The sequence below is a fragment of the Macrobrachium nipponense genome, chromosome 1 (genome assembly GCF_015104395.2).
Source record: "Macrobrachium nipponense isolate FS-2020 chromosome 1, ASM1510439v2, whole genome shotgun sequence".
Lineage (NCBI taxonomy): Eukaryota > Metazoa > Arthropoda > Malacostraca > Decapoda > Palaemonidae > Macrobrachium > Macrobrachium nipponense.
In genome coordinates this window covers 132,723,601-132,731,576 of record NC_087200.1, presented here as the reverse complement: position 1 = coordinate 132,731,576, position 7,976 = coordinate 132,723,601, and the positions used below count along the sequence as shown (strand labels likewise).

Genomic DNA, 7,976 nt, shown 5'->3' with positions numbered 1-7,976 from the left:
AACAAGAGATTATAGTCGACGAAGGATATCTACCAGGCATATTCGAGAAATTGGAAACTACTCTCATTAGCGCCTATGACTAATCGGCGTTCCTTTCGTGAACAGGTCAGAGAGAGCCATCTGGCATACGTTAAAAAGGAATTCTATGACCCGTTGTTCAAAGGAGGGGAGTGCCGAACTCTTAAGTGCTCCACCCTCCCAAATATAGGCCTCTAGTATCGACGAATCAAAAGCCATGAGTGTTGGTCATAAGACAGCCCAAAAGGGGTATCAACGAATGACCTATGAGGTTACCAAGGGATACGCCCCTAAGAAGCCAGGACATGAAGAAGGAGGCGTATACAAATTCAAAGCCTACGAATTACTGTAGAAGACCTGACAGGAAGGCGGTCTCGTATGAAGTTAGTAGCCACTAAGACACAAAAAGTCTTTCAGAAAATGCCACACCCAGTCAGAATCCAAAAATCCAAAGGCGGGGCTAAGGAGATTTCAACTGAACAAAAAGGCGAGACAGAGAGAGAGCAGGCAGAAAAGGGAGCAGAGAAAAAAGGGGAACAGAGAAGTCAAGAGAAGACAACGACAAAGAGGGGAACGAGAAGGGAGAACCAGTGGCGCAGCAACAGGCAGAGAAGAGAGAGAAAGACAGAAGAATCCCCAGAAGAAGAACAGGTGCAAAAGTGTGGTGTGCGAATCAATCAAAGACAGTGAAAGTGACAATCAATACTCAGTAAATTTCCCTCGTGCCTATAGATTCGTAATTGCAACAAGTGCCAATTAAGTTTTATCAGTCCAAGAGCCCAGTAACTCAGAAGGTGGAAAGACATTTGTAAGAACCCCTAACGAAGAATAAACTTAATGCAAAGAAACATATCAATTAATTTCTCATCCAAAATTAGAACCCTCATAAACGGATTCCAGATTAAGAACATTGAGCAAGACAAGAAGAATTTATATAAGCCTAATTCCCCAAAGTACAGCCTCCACGGCGCACGTTACCTTAGATCTGTGCAAAGAAAGTAAGTACCGTCACAGATTTATTGGTGGCAGAGCGACGGGATACGATGAGATAAAGATTGATATAGTGACAAGATTAATTGATGTCGAGTGGTAAGGATAGGAAGAGACAAAAGAGACAGCAAAGAAATGGTGATTAGCGACGTGATACGAAGACACGAATGACAGTTAAAAACAGCGGCAGTGAAACGGAATCAAAAGTTTAGTGTCGGCATAAGAGATTTCAATCCATTCACGCCACTCAAAAAAGAAAGTTCTCCCCAAAAAGACAGTACCAGTGCTTCCCCAAATTCAAAGACAGTTATCGAGTCGTAACAATAAAAGCGCTCCAAAAAAAAAAAAAGCCACCCACACTTTGCGAAAGAAAAACTCCACTCCGAAGAACAGTAAAAGAACTTCCACTAGAAGAACAAGATATCGAAAGCGTAAAGAATATATCAAGAGGAAAGAAAACATAATCCCGAAAACGCAACAGTCAACGCAATCGAGAGAGAGAGAGAGGTCCCCTTTCCCGAAGAGAAGAAGAGAGAGAGAGAGAGGGGGAACCAACACATCATTCAACGCGCTGGTAGGCGAACGCAAGCTGTCAGACGTAACCCCAGATATCGAAGACGACGAAAGAAGTTAAGTCCGAATAAATGTCCCCACACTTACATAACATTAAATTTGATCAAAAGTAAATTACGCGATTAACATTTCAGATATATAATTTTTGGTTACAAGATAACCGTCTTCTTTTCCACTAGTAACGGCAGATACCAGTATGTAAGAATGCCCTTTGGTCTAAAGTCAAGCCCGGTAACTTTTGTAAGATTAATGGATAAAATTTTGGGCGATTTACTAGGCAAGGACCGGTACACTGTTACATAGATGATTGGGTAATAGCACAGATACCATAGAGGAACATGTAGACTTAGTCAGAGAAGTCTTAAAGAGATTAAGGAAAGCCAACCTGAAGCTTAAACTAAAGAAGTGTAACTTCCTTAAAAGGAAAATAGACTACCTTGGTCATACACTAAGTGAAAAGAGCGTAGAAGTAAACGACTTAAAGATTAAGTCAATTAAGGAATATCCTACACCTCAGTGCAAGAAGGACGTAAAGTCATTCTTAGGTTTAGCAGGTTTTTACCGCAAGTTCATAGGGAACTTTGCAGTCATATCAGCTCCACTAACTGAACTTTTAAAGGAACACGTATCATTTACATGGACAGACAAGCAGCAAGAAGCATTCGATGAATTGAAAGAAAGATTAACACATCCCCCAGTACTTAGCTTCCCAGACTTTGGCAAAGAATTCTTTTTAGCCACGGACGCAAGCCGCATTGGTATAGGAGCATGTTTAATGCAAAGACAAGATAACAAGTATAATGCCATAGCTTATTACAGTAGGAAATTAAAGCCCTCAGAAGTGAACTACTCAGTAACAGACCTCGAGTCTCTAGCTATAATAGACGCTTTAAAGCATTTCAGATATATAATTTTTGGTTACAAGATAACCGTCTTCACGGATCATTCAGCCGCAGTAGAAATGCTAAAGAACCCTAATTTTTCTGGACGAAGAGCCCGTTGGTTCATGACAGCCCAAGATTATGATATAGAAGTGAAATATGTCCCTGGGAAGACGAATAAGGTCGCAGATGCATTATCAAGATATGTGTCACAAGGTGATAGTATAAATATGATAAGTCAAGAAGAAGAAAAGAATGAAACAATGTGCAATGACGTAAATGTACTCACCATGCACTATACAGAGGAGCTTTCCCGGCAAAATTTCATAAAGGAACAAGAAAGAGATGAAGATATAAGGGAACTGTTCAAATACGTTAGAAACGAAAGAAAACACAGCCAACAAGAATTAACCGAACTAGGTAGGAAGGTTGGATGTCCCACAGATGCACTAACGGACATAGATGGCGTATTAATTTGGATGTGCCACGAATATGACCCATTTGGTCAATTTCTAGGTGTACTGCACAAAAGGTTAGTACCTAAGAGTCTAAGAAACAAGGTCATTGAGCTAATGCACGACGATGATATGAGAGCTCACCCAGGAAGGGATGAGACTATTAGATTAATCCAAAGAACTTTCCATTGGAAGGGAATTCACAAGGATGTTAGTAATTATGTGAAGAGCTGCAATACATGCAACAGCTACAAAGGAAGAACAGACAAGGAAGTACCACTAGGGAAATATCCTATCCCACAGACTCCTTTCGAAAGAGTATCTATTGATCTTATCACTAATCTTCATACCACGAGTAAAGGGAATAAGAATATATGAGTTATGTATCGACGCGCTCACGAGATATACAGAGTTGGTACCACTAACTAGTAAAAGTGCCAAGGATTGTGCAACCGCACTCTTCGATAAGATATTTTGCAGATATTCTGCCCCACAGCTCATTATTTCTGATAATGGGACCGAGTTCAACAACTCGTTAGTTCAAGAAATTTGTAACGCCTTTAAGGTAGAAAAGGTAGCGATACAGCCGTATCACCCAGCTAGCAATGGCTTGGTAGAAAGGAATAACAGGAAGGTTTTAGACGTATTGCGTCACACAGTAGGACAGGATCCTGACTGGGACGTCAATTTACCTTTAGTCCAATTATCATTAAATGCAAGACATCATACGAGTACTCGAGCAACTCCCATAAAAGCTTTGATGGGATATGAACCCAGATTACCTTATGCATGGCTGAATCAGCCAATACAGCCTAATTACTCTGAAGATATCATGAAGATAAGAATCGGAAACTTTAAAGTAATCCACAAGCAATTGCACAAGAATTTAGAAGAAGCCCAGCAGAATATGATAGAGAAGCATCAAGAAGGATTAAGGCCTGTAGACTACAAGAAAGGGGATGAAGTCTATATTAAGAAGGAAGTAAGAAGTGGTATTAATTATAAGTTAGCCACAAAATTCACAGGACCATACAAGGTCGTAGACGTACAAGAAACTAAGATAAAGGTTTAAGAAAATGAATAACCAAATGCCTTCCACATATGCTGAATCATTAGAAGAAGAAGAATTTTGGATAAACAAGGACAAGGTCAAGAGAACCAAAGAAGTCGAAGAATCCAAAATGACAGAGACGTCAGAAGAAATTCCAGAAGAAGGAACTAGATATAACCTAAGAAATAGAAGAGTCACTTTTCAGTGAAACAGAAGAACAAACCCATTAATTCATCCCATATTATTCCCATGTATTTATTTGATTTCTTTATTGCTAAGTTTACCTTCATCGGTCGACTTAGGAATAATCTTTTATTGTTACAATTCTTACTTTAATTAGTCGGTTTGTAGCAAGAATTTTTGAGTTACGTGCACTAACTTCAAATTAATTTTGACTTGAGGGGAATTATTTGGGTATGTAAGAAACAGTTCAATGCGCAGTATAAGAATTTCAAGACGTATATTAAGTTTAACCGTTCCATAAGAACATTCTTAGAAGTAAAAGAATAAATAAGACGGGTTAAGATAGACATTAAGAGATTTTAAGATAAGAGAATTCGTTTCAGAAATGACTAAGATATTGAAGGGGTAATTAATACACTTACTTTGTTCAATCCATAAGATGTTGATTGATGAAAACTTACTAATAAGATATTAATCGAACAAGATAGTAGTTGTTGAAAACTTACTAACAAGATATTGATTGGTGAAAACTTACTAATTGTTGCCACAGTAGAAGAAACCTACAAGTATTAACCACTAACTGGTTCCTTTAACCGAGTTGCCAATTTTGTTGTAGTATCAAGCAGTGAAGTTATATGGTTTAATGTACAAGATTACTCAGAATTACAGTAAGAATGTCCAATGAAATTTTGCATAAACACAATACACAATCTCAGTAGGAAGTCAAGGACACACTTGTTATTGCATACAAATACACAAGGATATTTTCTCCAAGGACTTGTCTCCAAGCAGCAGGTCGCAGCAAACAAGAAGCCATCAAATGTCGTCAACAACGAGCGAAATTTATTTTTCCATAAAGAAAGACGATATCCACCTAGATAGAATAGGACTGAGGACTGTACCAATCATATACTGTAAACTTGGATAGTTACCATTATTTTTTGCTTCTACCATGCATTTATATAACTTATGTGACTTAAGGGCTTATGTACGTTTAACTTTCAGTTTTCTTGTTTTTTGGTGATTTATTCTTGTTTGCATTCAGTTTCATGTTTCTTAATGTGATTTACTCATATTTGAATTCACTTTGATGATTCTTTTAATATTTCTTAATCAAGTATTTGTTCATATTCATATTCAGTTTTTTTTTATGTTTCTCTGAATGTTACTTACTCAAGAATTTACTCATGTTTACATTCAATTTGATTGTTGCCCTTAACGTTACTTAATCAAGGATTTGCTCATGTTTACATTCACTTTTGATGTTTTTGAGTTAAAGTTTCAATATGATTTCCAAGAAGCATAAGTTAGGAGTCCTCTTGTAGGTATAATATTTGCTTCAGCTTAGTTAACGCTGTCGGAGTCAGCGAGGTAGCGGGCCGAGACTGTAATAGTGTGGCACAGTGTCGTTATTCCAAAAGACAATAACTTAATAATACTTAAGAAAAAGGCACGAAACGGATAATAAGGAAGAAAAGGGAAAGGGAATACGATAATGATTTTTCTTAGCGAAGGGATTTTGTTACTCCAAACATTAGGCTTTTAGCCATTAGACATCTGGTTTTCATCTCCCCCAAAAAGCCTCTGTCCGTACCAGCGATTAGTGACCAACAAGAGATTATAGTCGACGAAGGATATCTACCAGGCATATTCGAGAAATTGGAAACTACTCTCATTAGCGCCTATGACTAATCGGCGTTCCTTTCGTGAACAGGTCAGAGAGAGCCATCTGGCATACGTTAAAAAGGAATTCTATGACCCGTTGTTCAAAGGAGGGGAGTGCCGAACTCTTAAGTGCTCCACCCTCCCAAATATAGGCCTCTAGTATCGACGAATCAAAAGCCATGAGTGTTGGTCATAAGACAGCCCAAAAGGGGTATCAACGAATGACCTATGAGGTTACCAAGGGATACGCCCCTAAGAAGCCAGGACATGAAGAAGGAGGCGTATACAAATTCAAAGCCTACGAATTACTGTAGAAGACCTGACAGGAAGGCGGTCTCGTATGAAGTTAGTAGCCACTAAGACACAAAAAGTCTTTCAGAAAATGCCACACCCAGTCAGAATCCAAAAATCCAAAGGCGGGGCTAAGGAGATTTCAACTGAACAAAAAGGCGAGACAGAGAGAGAGCAGGCAGAAAAGGGAGCAGAGAAAAAAGGGGAACAGAGAAGTCAAGAGAAGACAACGACAAAGAGGGAACGAGAGAAGGGAACCAGTGGCGCAGCAACAGGCAGAGAAGAGAGAGAAAGACAGAAGAAGCCCCAGAAGAAGAACAGGTGCAAAAGTGTGGTGTGCGAATCAATCAAAGACAGTGAAAGTGACAATCAATACTCAGTAAATTTCCCTCGTGCCTATAGATTCGTAATTGCAACAAGTGCCAATTAAGTTTTATCAGTCCAAGAGCCCAGTAACTCAGAAGGTGGAAAGACATTTGTAAGAACCCCTAACGAAGAATAAACTTAATGCAAAGAAACATATCAATTAATTTCTCATCCAAAATTAGAACCCTCATAAACGAATTCCAGATTAAGAACATTGAGCAAGACAAGAAGAATTTATATAAGCCTAATTCCCCAAAGTACAGCCCTCCACGGCCCACGTTACCTTAGATCTGTGCAAAGAAAGTAAGTACCGTCACATATATATATATATATATCTATATATCTATATATATATATATATATATATATATATATATATATATATCTATATATATATATATATAGATATATTATATCATATATATATAGATATATAGATATATATATATATATATATATATATATATATATATATATATATATATATATATATAATATTAATTTACTGCTTTGTGTACGACCTTTCTATACTTTCAATGGTTAAGCCAAAAATAGCATGGGTTTTGTGAATAGACTCAAGTGATAAAGATGCTTTAAGGACTGAGGTTTTGGAAATACACTTTAGTCATACAGGCTGTCTAAAGGATAGGCTTTTGGGAACAATTCAGCTATAAAACACTTCAGTTATAAAACACTTCAGTCATACCAGCTGTCTACAAGATAGGCTTTTGTGAAAACACTTCAGTTATACAGGCTACCTAAAGGCTAAGGTTTTTAGGAAAATCACTTCAGAGATATAGTCTATTTAAAGGTTTTAGGAATAAACTTCAGTCATAAGGGCTCCTTTAGGGCTAGGGATTTGGGAATACATTTCATGGACATTGGATATCTAAAGGCTAGGGTTTTGGGAAAATTACTTCAGTCATATGGACTGCCTAAAGGCGAGGGTTTTCGGAATACACTTCATGGACATAGACTATCCAAAGTCTAGGGTTTTGGGAAAATCACTTCAGCCATATGGGCTTCCTAAAGGCGAGGGTTTTCGGAATACACTTCAGTGAGGCTATCTAAAGGCTAGGGTTTGGGGAAAAATACATGTTTAAAGCCTTTAGGCTTTGGGAATACACTTGAGGGGCACAGGGTGTCTAAAGGCTAGGGTTTTGGGAATACACTTCAGTGATGTAGACTGTCTAAAGGCGAGGGCTTTGAGAATACATTTCAGTGACAAGAACTGTACAAAGGCTAGGGTTTTGGGAATACAATTCAGTGATATAGGTTGTCTAAAGGTAGGCTGTTAGGAATACACTTCAGTGATATAAGAATGGGTCTAAAGGCTAGGGTTCTGGGAATACAATTAAATGATATAGGTTGTAAAGGGTGTGGGTTTGGGAATACAGTATAAGCAATAAAGTCCTAAGGAGAAATCACGAATGAAAACAAACATATCATTCGAGATCTGTCATATTGCTGTAGATAGTAGGTAATACAAGGATAAGAGGAAGG

General features: G+C 38.0%; 1 protein-coding gene across 1 annotated transcript in view; it reads right to left on the bottom strand.

Moving 5' to 3' along the window:
- Nucleotides 1-7,976, bottom strand: part of LOC135219645 (cytochrome P450 2L1-like) — a 36,312-nt gene that overhangs the window by 10,169 nt on the left and 18,167 nt on the right. The window lies entirely within an intron of this gene.